We start from the raw sequence: 17,366 nt of genomic DNA on the forward strand, positions 1-17,366 counted from the left end.
CCCCCCCCTTAACAATATTTTCCCCCTTCAGGTCCTGTACCATCCAGAGGAAAGAGATAGATAGAAAAGGGGGGGGCAACAAATGGGGCTACGTAAAGGAGGCCAGTTGACCGAATTAATTCGGTCAACTGGCCTCTACTCTCTCTGACCAACATGTTTCGGTTGCGGGAATTTAGGGCACTTTGAAGCTGATTGTTCTAAAAACAAATCCAAGCATAGAGTAACTCCGTCCGACCGCGTCTACAGTTCTTCTCAGCCTCTGCCCAGCACTTCTGCGGGAAAAAACGTTGTGGATGTGGAAGAAAGTTTCGTTGACGACGAGGACTTAGATTTTGACTATGAGATCTTAAACAGAATGGAAGAGCAGGTATTATATTTACTACAGGTAAGTGTAGTTGGGACTTTTAGTGCTACTTATACACAATGTTTTTAGAGTAGGAGGACTCATACCATTTACACAAGGGGCCCTGACTCGGTGGTGAAGTCAAAAGCCACACCTCCTTGTGTAAAGGGTATGATCCCTCCTAGTCTTAAAACATTGTGTACACAGGAATCGAGTCTGTTAGCAGTGTGTCTTGATTCAAAATGGCCCATTAGAACTTAAAATTATTTTTTTTATAAAGTCTTTCAGTTATTTTGCGCATTTCAAGTTTGGACCAGCCAATGCTCCTGTTTTTCCACGTTTGACGCCAAATCAGGATGTTTCCGTTCAATCTAGACAAGATGCGCCTGTTCAAATTAATCAAAATGCGCCTGGTCAAATTAATCAAAATGCGCCTGGTCAAATTAATCAAAATGCGCCTGGTCAAATTAATCAAAATGCGCCTGGTCAAATTAGTCAAGACGTGGTTGCTCAAAATAGTCAAGACGTGGTTGCTCGAAATAGTCAAGACGTGGTTGCTCGAAATAGTCAAGACGTGGTTGCTCAAAATAGTCAAGACGTGGTTGCTCAAAATAGTCAAGACGTGGTTGCTCAAAATAGTCAAGACGTGGTTGCTCAAAATAGTCAAGACGTGGTTGCTCAAAATAGTAGAGATGCACCTGGTCAAATTAGTCAAGATGCACCTGGTCAAATTAGTCAAAACGCACCTAGTCAAATTAGTCAAGATGCACCTAGTCAAATTAGTCAGGATTCACCTAGTCAAATAAGTCAGGATTCACCTAGCCAAATTAATCAAGATTCACCTAGTCAAATAAGTCAAGATCCGCGCCGTCAAATTAGTCAAGATGGGATTACTCGATCTAGTCAGCCCCAACCACAGAAAACTGGGAAAAACTTATACCAGAAAAAAACCTTAAATAATGATGAAGAAGAAAAAATGGACATATTTGCTTAATGTTGATATCTGAATGAAAATAAAGAAAAATACACTGGGAATGCCTAAAGAGTTTTTTATGCTATTGGTTCAATGTTTAAAATTTGAGAGTAGTTCCAACATTATTTGTAGTTGGGGGCTCTTATGTGTTTCGCATGACATAATCTCACTTAGTCCAGACTTAACGTTTTCTATCAGCATTCAATCATGAGTTAATAATATACTAGCTCCCTATAAGTTACTCAGGCCGATTAGAATAATATATCCGGCGATTTCTTCCGGGAAGTCCGAAGTTAGATGAGAGAGGTAGAAAGTATCTGTAAGCGCCAAAACTGAAATTCTAGTACAAGAGGCCACCGCAACGCGTCTCGCATAATTCAGTCTCGTAGTAGGCTTCCGAAGCTAACGGCGCGGAAGAAGACGCTGGAAACGTTATTCTTCCCGGTGTGAGTAACTTATAGGGAGCTAGAATATTATTAACTCACGCATTCACCCAAAGTTTAAATCAAAGTTTGCCTATCTAAGCCTTTGTTCATTTTCTATATTTCGATAAACTGTCCGTCTCTACCATAATTAAGAGACTTACATTACAAACTTAAGATGTCATTTACCCTAAATGGACTTCACTACTAACTTATTCTCCCGAAATCAGAAGTATATAATAGTTCTCTTCGAGAGAAGTGTACCACATCTGAACATTTAAAGCAAGGGTATGAAACCGAATCACATACAAGATAAATAATTCCCCATCATTACTCTATTAGCGCTTAACTATTTGGCAAGGCGTGCTTGTGGGTTTTTTCATATATGTCAAGACGAGGTTTGTGCAGGTTGATTGTTAAGGAAAACAATAATTCCAGAATTTGCTATGTATTGGGATAACATCTTAATAACCCCTACATTATAAAACTTATCGACTTCATACATGTATATTATCATCATTATTTGTCTTAAATTACCTTCGACGGCTGAACGAGGTTCATCTTACATAATATAGGGACGATGTCATATATTTTAACGTTCACTTTATTTACTTTTCATTTAATTCAAGATGATAACATTCTGAAAGTACATTAGGCTCAGAAGACGGTATTTATAACAATTCAACAATACTTCAATATATACAAAGCAATAAATAACATAATACATTAAACTGTACAGTAAAAGTTAAATATAACCTAATTAAAACCATAAAACCCACAATACATATGGGAACAAAAGGTTATTGAAAAACCATTAACAGAACAGTATTTATAATACAACGTTTCTATCTATATACAACATTGAATAGTTATTTAACATTATATATTGGAACCTTCAGTATAATTTAACATTAAGCAAATTGGAACCATAAAAACCCACAGCGCATGTGGGAAAAAAGGCTCTGGGAAAACCCATTTGGGAGAAAACCATAATCACAGTTGAATTATTAATATTAAAACACTTATTTTAAATTGTGAGTTGATTTTTCACTCTGTCGTCTGAGCTATCCACGAATAAATTTATTAATAGCATTATCGAACGATGCAATGGATGTCAAATATTCATGTCATAATACAAGCTAATTCGAGCCATAAAAACCCACAGCGCATGTGGGAAAAAAAGGCTCTGGGAAAACCCATTTGGGAAAAAACCATAATCACAGTTGAATTATTAATATTAAAACACTTATTTTTAAATTGTGAGTTGATTTTTCACTCTGACGTCTGAGCTATCCACGAATAAATTTATTAATAGCCTTATCGAACGATGCAATGGATGTCAAATATTCATGTCATAATACAAGCTAATTCGAGCTATAAAAACCCACAGCCCACCACAATCAAATTAGGACTATAAATATTAAAAACTTCTTCAGACTGTTTAAGGATGAATGTTTGGTGGATATCGTCCGAAAGAAAGCAATAACCTAGTAGATGAGGCGTAGTTCATAAGTTTCGTTTTTTCGAAACTATTACATAAGTGTATTGGCGCTGTACGTTTAAGATAACAAAGACCAAGACGACTCCAGTTCCACAAAATAGGAAAACTCTGCCTCTTGGCGTCAAGTTTTTCTCCTTTCTGTATTTCCACTGCTAGACCGCTATGCAGCCCGCCCTTGTATTGCTCTACTTGCTGCTCCCAGAACATTGAACGTGCTAGAACTATAGTTCTAGTCGATAAATTGCGGCGAAGTCCAACTTCCGCTTTGAGCGTTGGCCAACTTTTGAGGACGCTGCAGTGTTACCAACGGCAGATAACGCCGCCAGGAACATTTTCAAAATCACCTCGGCCGCGTTTTGCCGAAAAAAGGGGATGTTCGACTAGGACTATTGAATTGTCGCCGATTATTCAGCCATTTCCGCTTCGCCATACCTAAAACATTTTAAAAGTACGCTATACAAAATTGCTCCATTCTTCACCAAACCTATGAAACTTGGTGCAACACTTACACTTTGTTCAGTGGTTCGCCTTTACATGAACGCACAGTTGCCGCTCCAGATCTCAGTCATCTGACGCAACCATTTTAACGTTTTCAGAGTTGTATTTCACCTTTATTAAGCCTAAGGATAAGCCTTGAGATATATTTGCCGACGTATTTTCTGAAGAACCACAATAAATCACCTCAACGATTATCCCCATTAACTAATTATCACTATTACATACCTTGTTTACAATTTCGTTGACCTTGTCCTCCATGGTTACCCATGAACTAAACCAATGCTGTAGGGTTACTCATGAATCACTCCAATCCTCTAGGGCATTCATGAACTACGCATATCCTCTAGGCTACTCATGAACTACGCCAATCCTCCTGGTTACTCATAAAATATACCATATTTTTAAATGGATTAATACCAAACTTATATGACCGTCACTTACAATAATGATACTTACCATTTTTTTTTCAAATCTTGAAGTCAGATGTGGGTTCTTAAGTTAAGGATCCCAAGCCTTGTGTGGGTCTCTTAGTCAAGGATCCCAAGCCTTAAGTGGGTCTCTTAGTCAAGGATCCCAAGCCTTAAGTGGGTCTCTTAGTACAGGATCCCAAGCCTAAAGTGAGTTTCTTAGTACAGGATCCCAAGCCTAAAGTAGGTTTCTTAGTACAGGATCCCAAGCCTAAAGTAGGTTTCTTATAGTACTGGATCCCAAGCCATATGTGGGTTTCTTAACCAAGGGTCCCAAGCCTATTTCTCGTAGTTTAGACCCTTAAAGCAACAGGCGCCCCACCATGATGCCTAACCTTGTATATACATAAGCATTTTACCTTGCCGTAGGTAGGTAACAATGAGACTTAATGCATAAGGGAGGACCTGAAGCTTACCCTAACAAGCTAAACCCAATGTACAATAGAAAGGTCGTCAATAAGGGGCGCACTGGAGCTCCACCTTGCTTTAAATAAATTTTTGTATTTCAAACTATGTTCTTTTAAAAATGCAAATACCCTTGTAGTAAGAATAATAAGACTCTATAACATGCTTCGTATCGGTCTCGAAAAAGTTGGTTACCAACGCCTAATCCAATTGACAATGATAGTCAGTCGAATACTTTTGTTCTAGACCCGGCAAAAGAGATATTCCAAATGAATGAAAGAACATTCTCAGTGCCGTTTGGCTCTTTTTTTTTTTTTTTTAAAAGTTAATATTGAAATCTCCAACCACAACTGTTGGAATAGACGAATCATATTTCATGTCAAACAAAGGGTTAAAGTCCTCAAACACAGTTCTCGAACTTCCTAAGGGAGATTTGTACAACAATACCACAGATATAAGTTCTCCTTCTATGTAAACATCTAACCAGCAACGTTCCACGTGAGAATTTCTAACAGGAATGTCGCTTCGTAAAACTCTAGTATCTATCTCTTTAACTTCGTTTTCAGGCGTCTCTCTTAAATATATGGACGAACCAAAAGCAACTCTGCGTGCCGTACTTGGCAAGTAAATACCACCTACTTCCTTAAAAGATAGCACTCTAAAATCGTCCGTCTCTTTTTTCCACGTTTCAACAAAACATAACAATTGACTTTTCATTATTACATTGTCTGCTAAAACATCTTCTAAATGAGCATTTAAAGACTGCACGTTATGTACATAAATGAAAACGGGATCATGCAAGAAAGGTAGTTCGATGCTTTTCGTGTCTCGCAACCTCTTAAGCTCTAATTCTACTAGGTTGTTTTTGGGTGAATTAGGAACTTTAAATTTTACATCAATATATAAACCGGAAGCGGTTTTCGCTCTACTACAAGCCACATATAAATGCGCTCTTTCAATTTTTTTTGTAGCCTTACAATGAACCACTACCGAGGAGTAAGTATCACCCTGACTTTTATGTATCGTAATGGCCTCAGAAACAACCAAAGGCAATTGTTTCCTAGAAACTGAGGCATTTTTTGTCTCCATTTTCTATTAAACGACTTGATGACCTTTTCAACAGGCGTCCACGAAGCGTTAATATTACTATTCAAATATAAACCATGACATTTTTGCCTCAACATTTTCCCAACTTTGGGATCGTCAAACTGAATCCATACCCTGAACGGGATTTTATCCCCGATCCTATTTGTGCTGTACTCTATCTTTCTTAACCCACCGGTCGCGCCATTAGTTAGTCCGTCAGAGGTGTCAAGATTGTTGGTCATCATATATCTCGCGCCACACGCAAGAGTCAATTGTTTGGGCAGACCATACGTATCAGACGTTGCTTACTTTTCAACTTGGGAAAGTATGTTATTTTTAACTTCACTACTAAGATCACCATTGACAACATCTACTGAAACCGAAACAGCCTTTTCCGTATTCATGTTTAAAAGCTTATTTTGATTGAATTGGTTTACTTCCGCGTTAGTGGCGAAAAGATGTATCGCTTCTTTTGGGGGTACACGCTCAGGCGTTACCTCCAGACTACTAAAGAAATCAATTTCATTTTGAGTCATACTTCCCACAGCCATTCTATTTAAAGCTTCAGCAAATATTTTATCATCTCTCTGTCTCATAATTTCCTCAAGTTCGGCAAATTCAAATTGCTCCCATATTGGGTTACCAATTAACGACGCGTAAGGATTATCTTTCTCACTTTGACCTTGAAATGCGAAATTATCGCACACTGGTCTCAATTGGTTAAAGTCTCCAACTAGAACGACAGACACACCACCAAAATAATCAGGACAACCCATAATCTCTTGTAACCTAGCGTTTACCCGATTAAACACTTTTGCTCCAACCATTGAAATTTCGTCAATTATTACTAGTTTTACTTGACCATAGAGTAACATGCATTTATAAAGTGTTTCACTTTCTAATCTCGATATATTTCCACCAAATTGGCTAGCGGGTAAACTAAAAGTACTGTGCAAAGTTGCCCCACCTATGTTAAAGGCAGCCTTGCCAGTAGGTGCGCAACGGATTACTTTCGCTTCCGATGGATTACTCCCAGGGTGTTTGTTGTAAAACCTTGACACAGATTCAAATATAGCACTAATCAAAAGACTTTTCCCCACACCAGCGCCCCCTGTAACAAAGACGCGCAACGGAGTTTCTTTGCTTTTTTACATGATACAAAACATGGTAATATATCTCTCTTTGTTTTGAATTCAATTTTCTAAGAAGGGCGTTGTACTCAGAGTCATTAATTAAGGTAACTGACGGAGCAACAGTATTTTCGGCATTGGCATCAATAATTTCTCTATTAATATTTCCTACAGGTTCTTGAACCGTATTAATTAAAAAATCGGAATCATCCATAGCTAAAAATCTATCAACTTCATTTCTATGTTCTAATTCAGGCTGGATATTAGTAACATCCACTTGAATTTCTCCATTTTCAAAATCTGCTACAGCCTGATCCACGGCTTCTTCGTCAATTTCATTGTGAAATTCTTTCCTAACTTCATAAATAGTTTCGCGACAAAGCTCATATTCTGATTTCATATCCTTTGTCAAAATATCATTACTTTCATCGCGCCAAGGCTTAAACAACATTAATTGTTCACGATAAAAGTTATCGGGATCTTTTTCTAAATTGAATCTTCTGTACCTAATAATTTTAGCACGGCCACGTTTCCTAATAAACCCTGATTCATCTTTAAGTTTCAGCCATTTACCACAAGCTTCAACTTCATTGCTCTCTCCCTCATCAACATGATCGTGGGCAGCTTTAGTCACTCTACGGGCTTTGGAATATTCGTAACAGGCACCAAATTGAGCTAACGTTATTGCCTCTAGTTCCTCTGGCCTTTGAACATAATGTTCTAGTATCCCAGAGGCAAAAACATCATTACTGTCTGCTGGTAGTTCTTCAAGTTCAGATTGACTCTTAAGAATGTGTACACGATTTTCAGGGGCATTGGTGTTTATAAAAACACAGGCGCGACTGCACCTGGACACAGGAATTTGTAAACCACAGTAAGCCGCTTCCTGAGCGCTTACCTCGTGGGCATTCAAGAACTGATTAGCAATTAGTTTCAACTTCTGTTTTACTATACATTTATCATTTTTTGCCTGTTTAGAAGCTTCGCGCAGAAGCAAAGACATCCCTCTCTGAGACTTTCCTATATATGATACAATATACATAACCAGTGCGTAAGCATCAAGAACGAATTGAATGTCCATATTCGCCTGCCAAAGACGCAAAGCGCCCGGATTGTAAGGATTAACTCTAGTATCTTTAGGGTGTCTTTTCAACAAAACTGTTTTCCTTTTGAGGTCATAAGTAACAGCAGAAATATACTCGTCTTCAGTTATACGCAACTTAGCTAGCAACTCCTCAAAACTATCTACCCAAAACTCTTTTTCTTTCGATTGCAACATCTCATACAATTTCTTTGACCTTTCCTTACATCTGAGTTCTTCCTGTACGCTACCAGGCTCTCTTAAACCAGGGTCGTAAATTATGGTTCTGGGCATAGGTGGAAACGGGATTCCAAAACGACAAACGGAATTATTATCGACCTTCTTTCTACAAGTCGTTGTGTGTTTGTGAATTTTTAATCGTGTCAACAAATCTAAATGTCCGTCATTTGTCTCAGCAGCACAAGAAATAACATTATCAATAAATTCCTCTACTTCCTTAACATTTGAGAGATCATTTTTAAGTTTTGGAGCATCTTTTATCCAAATCAAACCATGTTGGTGGGGCGAACCTCTTTGCTGTATTTCAACTCTAAAATAATAGTCTTCTATAACACCAAGAGGACCTAATTTCTGTAGAGCCTTAAGCAAAGCCCGAAAACGATGGTCAAAATATCTAGCGCAAGTAACAGGATCATCCTGAATCAGTTTTGCCCTTTCAGAAAAACTTAAATTGTTAATATCATCGTTAGGTAAACTCTCCTGCCCAGAGGTTAGTCTCAAAATATTAAGTAGCTCAGGCCATTTACTTTCGGCAGCCGAAAACGTTATGAAAAAGGTAGCCGTACCAAGCTGTCTAATCATACCCATCAATTCCTTTTGTCTGTGTTGCCAATAAGAAGGCGAGCTCTGTAGTCTTTCTAAAACCCTAAAACCATCATCCTGCTTAATTAAAGCATCAAGAGAACCTGCAGAAGCTAAATGTCCAGCAGTATAATTCGACCCATCTGTTCTCTTAGTTTTCCTCATGCAAACCTGTATAGATTGACTAACTTTCAAGGTTTCCAATTTGACAAAAGAGTAAAACAATTTCGAAGGATTTTTAGCACAGCGCCTATCAATATTACGAAGCTCCCATTTAAAAATATCACCAAAACTTCCCTTAACCTTAAGGTTCATTTTTTGACCCACGTAAATGCTCGGGAATGACAATTCTTCCGCATCCTCGTCAAAGAGTAAAGACATTGGGGTTTGACCTTCACCAGGAGCAAACTTAACATGCATGGTATTACTTGGCAAAAAATTACTTAAAGAAACTAATAATGTGTCTTGATTCCCAACTGTTAACGAACTACTTTCGTTGGGTTCATCCCACATATCATCGCTATCATTCTCTGCGTTTATTGGCACTACTGGATTATCTCCTGATACATCAACTTGATTTACCTGACGGTCTTTTTCGTCAACAATAAATTCAAGTTCTTCAGGAATGGGGTCTAATATGTCACTCTTAACGGTAATTCCATGTTTAACATACAAAGGCGTTTTTGCCAGAACGTTAAGGGCCTCTAAAATGACTTTGGGTCTCACAGTTTCGTACAAATAGGGTGTGTTATACTGCATTCTTCTCATAAACTAGATTTGAATAGTATCTGTGTCATGAGGTAACCTGGGTAAAACCGAGACGGTGGACTCTACATTTATAGGGACGTTAACCACATTTCCTTTAATACCACGTTGTTGGTCACACCCTAACCTTCTTATTTGCATGAATAGTATTCGTGGTGATATCATTCTTTCTTCTAAATTACTTAAGTTACTTAATTGCGCAGGTATTTCAGGAAACACAAATCCATTTTCCCTTGAAAATTTTGGAATTTGCTTTCTCTTAACGGTTTTAATACAAGTACTACACAAAAATATTTCATCATTCAACTCTCTGTGTTCAATACCAGGGACTGACAAAAAATCTATGGACTTTACAATGGTGCCAGATGACTTAAAAAAAAGATTTGAACATCCTTCACACAGCCACGTTGGGCCATCTTTTATGCTATCAAAATAGGTCTGCTCTATAAGCGAAGGGTTTGCTCGTCTATCTGCGGCTGAAGATCTATTTCTAGAACGTTCAGACGTTCTAAAACCTATATCTTCACGCCTGGTAGCCTTAGCCGCCTGGTTTCTATCACGTTCATTGTCTCTATACTCGGGATCTTGGCGTTTAGCCGCCATACCCGCTTGGTTTCTATCACGTTCAGTGTCTCTATACGCGGGATCTTGGCGTTTAGCCGCCAAGCGCGCTTGGTTTCTATCACGTTCAGTGTCTCTATACTCGGGATCTTGGCGTTTAGCCGCCATACCCGCTTGGTTTCTATCACGTTCAGTGTCTCTATACTCGGGATCTTGGCGTTTAGCCGCCTGGTTTCTATCACGTTCAGTGTCTCTATACTCGGGATCTTGGCGTTTAGCCGCCTTAGCCGTCTGGTTTCTATCACGTTCTTTATCTCTAAATTCGGGTTCTTGGCGTTTAGCCGCCTTAGCCGCTTGGTTTCTATCACGTTCTTTTTCTCTAAATTCGGGATCTTGGCGTTTAGCCGCCTTAGCCGCTTGGTTTCTATCACGATCACTTTCCCTATACTTTGGATCTTGGCGTTCAGTAGCCTTACTTAACTGATTTCTTACACGTTCGCTTGATCTATACCATTCATCAACCCTTTTTAATTTCTTGGTAAATATTCCACCCTGAATTTCAATTTCACAATTTGACTCATTCTCTCGCTTTTTCCCTTTAGTTAGCGACTCCCTCTTACTGAATTCTTCATTTTGTCTCAGGATTTTTAATCTCTCTAACGGATAGACATTACCATGGGACGTACAAGGTACTTGTTCATCGCTTTCGATGATTTCAATAATATTAGCATTAACATGGGACCTACAAGGCACTTGTTCATCGCTTTCGATGATTTCACTAATATTAGCATTAACATTTTGTACATTATTGGGTTCTTTATTAATAGATATGCCTACGCCTACAGTACTTTCAATAGAACATTTATTTAACGCATTATCTTTCGTACGATCATGGCCAACTGGCCTCGCGGTAGGACAAACATTCTGTGTGCTAGAACCTGTTCCCAAAAGAGACTTTTTTTCCGCGGCTAACGCTCTTCTCCTTTCATTTTCGCGTTTCCTAAATTCGGGATCTGACCTTTTTGCCCTCATTCTTTCCCTTGCCTTTCGTTTTCTGATTTCCTCTTTACCCAAATTATTATCTTCCTCCATTTTATTATTCAGTTAAATACTCACAAAGATCCGCAAAAGCAATTCCCTTGCAAGACTCTGTAACGTTTGAAATATTATTTTCCGAAGAAATTTATTACAGAAGATTGAATTATGAAGTACTACCTTTGAAATTCAAATAAAGAATGATAAAAGTGCGTAAAAAAGGTCTTTCACAAATAGGGGGCGTATAAACCTGAAGATGGTGGTGCATAGAAGCTGGTGTCAATGTGGAATTGACGAAGAACAGAAGATGGTGTTGCATAGAAGCTGGTGTCAATGTGGAATTGACGAAGAACAGAAGATGGTGGTGCATAGAAGCTGGTGTCAAGGTGAAATTGACGAAGAACAGAAGATGGTTGTGCTTGTAAGCTAGCAAGTACAGACTAGTGTCCATGTGGGATGGACAATGACTAGCAGATTGTGGTCCTTAGAAGCCAGTTAGTAAAGACTGGTGTTGGTAGATGAATGGCCAAATTTCCGTGAACCGCGAACGCGTTCCGGAAATCGGGTATTTGTTTGCTCCGATTTGTAAACTGCGAACGCGGTCACGTGGGGTCTGACAGACAGACAGACACACAGACAGACACGACCGGTGTAATACCTCTCCGTGACATACGTCACTCCGAGAGGTAAAAAACGTGTCAGGATGGTCGAGTGGTCTAAGGCGTCAGATTTAAGCTCTGATCCTCGTATGAGGGCGTGGGTTCGAACCCCACTTCTGACACCGTTTTGTTTCATATTAATAATTTGTATCTCATACTCAGGAAAGGCTTTTCTAGTATGGCAACAAGTGAGTGGCTTTATGTTGCATAGAGATACGAGAGGTATTTTGGTGTTGTACTATAGCTTCATTTTCAAGGAAAACGTTTAAAAGCGTGTCAGGATGGCCGAGTGGTCTAAGGCGTCAGATTTAAGGTCTGATCCTCGTATGAGGGCGTGGGTGCGAACCCCACTTCTGACAACGATTTGTTTCATTTTAATAACTTGTATCTCATACTCAGGAAAGGCTTTACTAGTATGGCAACAAGTGAGTGGGTTTATGTGGCATAGAGATACGAGAGGTATTGTGGTGTTGTACTATAGCTTCATTTTCAAGGAAAACGTTTAAAAGCGTGTCAGGATGGCCGAGTGGTCTAAGGCGTCAGATTTAAGCTCTGATCCTCGTATGAGGGTGTGGGTTTGAACCCCACTTCTGACAACGATTTGTTTCATTTTAATAACTTGTATCTCATACTCAGGAAAGGGTTTTCTAGTATGGCAACAAGTGAGTGGCTTTATGTGGCATAGAGATTCGGGAGGTATTTTGGTGTTGTACTATAGCTTCATTTTCAAGGAAATCGTTCAAAAGCGTGTCAGGATGGCCGAGTGGTCTAAGGCGTCAGATTTAAGGTCTGATCCTCGTATGAGGGCGTGGGTGCGAACCCCACTTCTGACAACGATTTGTTTCATTTTAATAACTTGTATCTCATACTCAGGAAAGGCTTTACTAGTATGGCAACAAGTGAGTGGGTTTATGTGGCATAGAGATACGAGAGGTATTGTGGTGTTGTACTATAGCTTCATTTTCAAGGAAAACGTTTAAAAGCGTGTCAGGATGGCCGAGTGGTCTAAGGCGTCAGATTTAAGCTCAGATCCTCGTATGAGGGTGTTGGTTTGAACCCCACTTCTGACAACGATTTGTTTCATTTTAATAACTTGTATCTCATACTCAGGAAAGGGTTTTCTAGTATGGCAAGAAGTGAGTGGCTTTATGTGGCATAGAGATTCGGGAGGTATTTTGGTGTTGTACTATAGCTTCATTTTCAAGGAAATCGTTCAAAAGCGTGTCAGGATGGCCGAGTGGTCTAAGGCGTCAGATTTAAGCTCTGATCCTCGTATGAGGGCGTGGGTTCGAACCCCACTTCTGACACCGTTTTGTTTCATATTAATAATTTGTATCTCATACTCAGGAAAGGCTTTTCTAGTATGGCAACAAGTGAGTGGCTTTATGTGGCATAGAGATACGAGAGGTATTTTGGTGTTGTACTATAGCTTCATTTTCAAGGAAAACGTTTAAAAGCGTGTCAGGATGGCCGAGTGGTCTAAGGCGTCAGATTTAAGCTCTGATCCTCGTATGAGGGCGTGGGTTCGAACCCCACTTCTGACAACGATTTGTTTCATTTTAATAACTTGTATCTCATACTCAGGAAAGGCTTCTCAAGAATGGCAACAAGTGAGTGGCTTTATGTGGCATAGAGATACGAGAGGTATTTTCGTGTTGTACTATAGCTTCATTTTCAAGGAAAACGTTTAAAATCCTGTCAGGATGGCCGAGTGGTCTAAGGCGTAAGATTTAAGCTCTGATCCTCGTATGAGGGCGTGGGTTCGAACCCCACTTCTGACAACGATTTGTTTCATTATAATAACTTGTATCTCATACTCAGGCAAGGCTTCTCTAGTAGGGCAACAAGTGAGTGGCTTTATGAAGCATAGATATACGAGCGGTATTTTGGTGTTGTACTATAGCTTCAATTTCAAGGAAAACATTAAAAAGCGTGTCAGGATGGTCAAGTGGTCTAAGGCGTCAGATTTAAGCTCTGATCCTCGTATGAGGGCGTGGGTTCGAACCCCACTTCTGACAACGATTTGTTTCATTATAATAACTTGTATCTCATACTCAGGCAAGGCTTCTCTAGTAGGGCAACAAGTGAGTGGCTTTATGTGGCATAGAGATACGAGAGGTATTTTGGTGTTGTACTATAGCTTCATTTTCAAGGAAAACTTTTAAAAGCGTGTAAGGATGGCCGAGTGGTCTAAGGCGTCAGATTTAAGCTCTAATCCTCGTATGAGGGCGTGGGTTCGAACCCCACTTCTGACAACGATTTGTTTCATTTTAATAACTTGTATCTCATACTCAGGAAAGGCTTTTCTAGTATGGCAACAAGTGAGTGGGTTTATGTGGCATAGAGATACGAGAGGTATTTTGGTGTTGTACTATAGCTTCATTTTCAAGGAAAACGTTTAAAAGCGTGTCAGGATGGCCGAGTGGTCTAAGGCGTCAGATTTAAGCTCTGATCCTCGTATGAGGGTGTGGGTTTGAACCCCACTTCTGACAACGATTTGTTTCATTTTAATAACTTGTATCCCAAACTCAGGAAAGGCTTCTCTAGAATGGCAACAAGTGAGTGGCTTTCTGTGGCATAGAGATACGAGAGGTGTTTTCGTGTTGTACTATAGCTTCATTTTCAAGGAAAACGTTTAAAATCGTGTCAGGATGGCCGAGTGGTCTAAGGCGTAAGATTTAAGCTCTGATCGTCGTATGAGGGCGTGTGTTCGAACCCCACTTCTGACAACGATTTGTTTCATTTTAATAACTTGTATCTCATACTCAGGAAAGGCTTTTCTAGTATGGCAACAAGTGAGTGGGTTTATGTGGCTTAGAGATACGAGAGATATTTTGGTGTTGTACTATAGCTTCATTTTCAAGGAAAACGTTTAAAAGCGTGTCAGGATGGCCGAGTGGTCTAAGGCGTCAGATTTAAGCTCTGATCCTCGTATGAGGGCGTGGGTTCGAACCCCACTTCTGACAACGATTTGTTTCATTATAATAACTTGTATCTCATACTCAGGCAAGGCTTCTCTAGTATGGCAACAAACGAGTGGCTTTATGTGGCATAGAGATACGAGAGGTATTTTGGTGTTGTACTATAGCTTCATTTTCAAGGAAAACTTTTAAAAGCGTGTAAGGATGGCCGAGTGGTCTAAGGCGTCAGATTTAAGCTCTGATCCTCGTATGAGGGCGTGGGTTCGAACCCCACTTCTGACAACGATTTGTTTCATTTTAATAACTTGTATCTCATACTCAGGAAAGGCTTTTCTAGTATGGCAACAAGTGAGTGGGTTTATGTGGCATAGAGATACGAGAGGTATTTTGGTGTTGTACTATAGCTTCATTTTCAAGGAAAACGTTTAAAAGCGTGTCAGGATGGCCGAGTGGTCTAAGGCGTCAGATTTAAGCTCTGATCCTCGTATGAGGGTGTGGGTTTGAACCCCACTTCTGACAACGATTTGTTTCATTTTAATAACTTGTATCCCAAACTCAGGAAAGGCTTCTCTAGAATGGCAACAAGTGAGTGGCTTTATGTGGCATAGAGATACGAGAGGTGTTTTCGTGTTGTACTATAGCTTCATTTTCAAGGAAAACGTTTAAAATCGTGTCAGGATGGCCGAGTGGTCTAAGGCGTAAGATTTAAGCTCTGATCGTCGTATGAGGGCGTGTGTTCGAACCCCACTTCTGACAACGATTTGTTTCATTTTAATAACTTGTATCTCATACTCAGGAAAGGCTTTTCTAGTATGGCAACAAGTGAGTGGGTTTATGTGGCTTAGAGATACGAGAGATATTTTGGTGTTGTACTATAGCTTCATTTTCAAGGAAAACGTTTAAAAGCGTGTCAGGATGGCCGAGTGGTCTAAGGCGTCAGATTTAAGCTCTGATCCTCGTATGAGGGCGTGGGTTCGAACCCCACTTCTGACAACGATTTGTTTCATTCTAATAACTTGTATCTCATACTCAGAAAAGGCTTCTCTAGTATGGCAACAAACGAGTGGCTTTATGTGGCTTAGAGATACGAGAGGTATTTTGGTGTTGTACTATAGCTTCATTTTCAAGGAGATCGTTTATAAGCGTGTCAGGATGGCCGAGTGGTCTAAGGCGTCAGATTTAAGCTCTGATCCTCGTATGAGGGCGTGGGTTCGAACCCCACTTCTGACAACGATTTGTTTCATTCTAATAACTTGTATCTCATACTCAGAAAAGGCTTCTCTAGTATGGCAACAAACGAGTGGCTTTATGTGGCTTAGAGATACGAGAGGTATTTTGGTGTTGTACTATAGCTTCATTTTCAAGGAGATCGTTTATAAGCGTGTCAGGATGGCCGAGTGGTCTAAGGCGTCAGATTTAAGCTCTGATCCTCGTATGAGGTCGTGGTTTCGAACCCCACTTCTGACAACGATTTGTTTAATTTTAATAACTTGTATCTCATACTCAGGAAAGGCTTCTCTAGAATGGCAACAAGTGAGTGGCTTTATGTGGCATAGAGATACGAGAGGTATTTTCGTGTTGTACTATAGCTTCATTTTCAAGGAAAACGTTTAAAATCGTGTCAGGATGGCCTAGTGGTCTAAGGCGTAAGATTTAAGCTCTGATCCTCGTATGAGGGCGTGTGTTCGAACCCCACTTCTGACAACGATTTGTTTCATTTTAATAACTTGTATCTCATACTCAGGAAAGGCTTTTCTAGTATGGCAACAAGTGAGTGGGTTTATGTGGCATAGAGATACGAGAGGTATTTTGGTGTTGTACTATAGCTTCATTTTCAAGGAAAACGTTTAAAAGCGTGTCAGGATGGCCGAGTGGTCTAAGGCGTCAGATTTAAGCTCTGATCCTCGTATGAGGGCGTGGGTTCGAACCCCACTTCTGACAACGATTTGTTTCATTTTAATAACTTGTATCTCATACTCAGGATAGGCTTCTCAAGAATGGCAACAAGTGAGTGGCTTTATGTGGCATAGAGATACGAGAGGTATTTTCGTGTTGTACTATAGCTTCATTTTCAAGGAAAACGTTTAAAATCCTGTCAGGATGGCCGAGTGGTCTAAGGCGTAAGATTTAAGCTCTGATCCTCGTATGAGGGCGTGGGTTCGAACCCCACTTCTGACAACGATTTGTTTCATTATAATAACTTGTATCTCATACTCAGGCAAGGCTTCTCTAGTAGGGCAACAAGTGAGTGGCTTTATGAAGCATAGATATACGAGCGGTATTTTGGTGTTGTACTATAGCTTCAATTTCAAGGAAAACATTAAAAAGCGTGTCAGGATGGTCAAGTGGTCTAAGGCGTCAGATTTAAGCTCTGATCCTCGTATGAGGGCGTGGGTTCGAACCCCACTTCTGACAACGATTTGTTTCATTATAATAACTTGTATCTCATACTCAGGCAAGGCTCCTCTAGTAGGGCAACAAGTGAGTGGCTTTATGTGGCATAGAGATACGAGAGGTATTTTGGTGTTGTACTATAACTTCATTTTCAAGGAAAACGTTTAAAAGCGTGTCAGGATGGCCGAGTGGTCTAAGGCGTCAGATTTAAGCTCTGATCCTCGTATGAGGGTGTGGGTTTGAACTCCACTTCTGACAACGATTTGTTTCATTTTAATAACTTGTATCTCAAACTCAGGAAAG

General features: G+C 39.8%; 1 long non-coding RNA gene and 13 other non-coding genes across 14 annotated transcripts; 13 read left to right on the top strand and 1 right to left on the bottom strand.

Annotated features, from left to right (window-relative positions):
* Positions 1–3,384: 3,384 nt before the first annotated feature.
* On the bottom strand, positions 3,385–4,082 carry LOC149645075 (uncharacterized). Its single transcript, XR_016371992.1, has 3 exons — positions 3,963–4,082; positions 3,749–3,898; positions 3,385–3,671 (listed from the first exon to the last, which is right to left on the bottom strand). It is a non-coding gene; the product is annotated as an uncharacterized LOC149645075 (long non-coding RNA).
* A 7,704-nt stretch (positions 4,083–11,786) lies between these two features.
* TRNAL-UAA (transfer RNA leucine (anticodon UAA)) lies at positions 11,787–11,870 on the top strand. The gene has a single exon. It is a non-coding gene; the product is annotated as a tRNA-Leu (tRNA).
* Positions 11,871–12,260: 390 nt separating this feature from the next.
* Positions 12,261–12,344, top strand: TRNAL-UAA (transfer RNA leucine (anticodon UAA)). Its single transcript has one exon. It is a non-coding gene; the product is annotated as a tRNA-Leu (tRNA).
* Positions 12,345–12,971: 627 nt separating this feature from the next.
* TRNAL-UAA (transfer RNA leucine (anticodon UAA)) lies at positions 12,972–13,055 on the top strand. Its single transcript has one exon. It is a non-coding gene; the product is annotated as a tRNA-Leu (tRNA).
* Positions 13,056–13,208: 153 nt separating this feature from the next.
* On the top strand, positions 13,209–13,292 carry TRNAL-UAA (transfer RNA leucine (anticodon UAA)). The gene has a single exon. It is a non-coding gene; the product is annotated as a tRNA-Leu (tRNA).
* Positions 13,293–13,682: 390 nt separating this feature from the next.
* TRNAL-UAA (transfer RNA leucine (anticodon UAA)) lies at positions 13,683–13,766 on the top strand. The gene has a single exon. It is a non-coding gene; the product is annotated as a tRNA-Leu (tRNA).
* A 390-nt stretch (positions 13,767–14,156) lies between these two features.
* On the top strand, positions 14,157–14,240 carry TRNAL-UAA (transfer RNA leucine (anticodon UAA)). The gene has a single exon. It is a non-coding gene; the product is annotated as a tRNA-Leu (tRNA).
* Positions 14,241–14,630: 390 nt separating this feature from the next.
* Positions 14,631–14,714, top strand: TRNAL-UAA (transfer RNA leucine (anticodon UAA)). Its single transcript has one exon. It is a non-coding gene; the product is annotated as a tRNA-Leu (tRNA).
* Positions 14,715–14,867: 153 nt separating this feature from the next.
* Positions 14,868–14,951, top strand: TRNAL-UAA (transfer RNA leucine (anticodon UAA)). Its single transcript has one exon. It is a non-coding gene; the product is annotated as a tRNA-Leu (tRNA).
* A 153-nt stretch (positions 14,952–15,104) lies between these two features.
* TRNAL-UAA (transfer RNA leucine (anticodon UAA)) lies at positions 15,105–15,188 on the top strand. Its single transcript has one exon. It is a non-coding gene; the product is annotated as a tRNA-Leu (tRNA).
* A 390-nt stretch (positions 15,189–15,578) lies between these two features.
* TRNAL-UAA (transfer RNA leucine (anticodon UAA)) lies at positions 15,579–15,662 on the top strand. Its single transcript has one exon. It is a non-coding gene; the product is annotated as a tRNA-Leu (tRNA).
* Positions 15,663–15,815: 153 nt separating this feature from the next.
* Positions 15,816–15,899, top strand: TRNAL-UAA (transfer RNA leucine (anticodon UAA)). The gene has a single exon. It is a non-coding gene; the product is annotated as a tRNA-Leu (tRNA).
* A 627-nt stretch (positions 15,900–16,526) lies between these two features.
* On the top strand, positions 16,527–16,610 carry TRNAL-UAA (transfer RNA leucine (anticodon UAA)). Its single transcript has one exon. It is a non-coding gene; the product is annotated as a tRNA-Leu (tRNA).
* A 390-nt stretch (positions 16,611–17,000) lies between these two features.
* Positions 17,001–17,084, top strand: TRNAL-UAA (transfer RNA leucine (anticodon UAA)). The gene has a single exon. It is a non-coding gene; the product is annotated as a tRNA-Leu (tRNA).
* Positions 17,085–17,366: the final 282 nt, after the last annotated feature.

This window comes from Phalangium opilio, unplaced genomic scaffold (genome assembly GCF_054372755.1).
Source record: "Phalangium opilio isolate 3A_F unplaced genomic scaffold, DU_Popi_V2 ptg000090l_1, whole genome shotgun sequence".
Classification (NCBI taxonomy): domain Eukaryota; kingdom Metazoa; phylum Arthropoda; class Arachnida; order Opiliones; family Phalangiidae; genus Phalangium; species Phalangium opilio.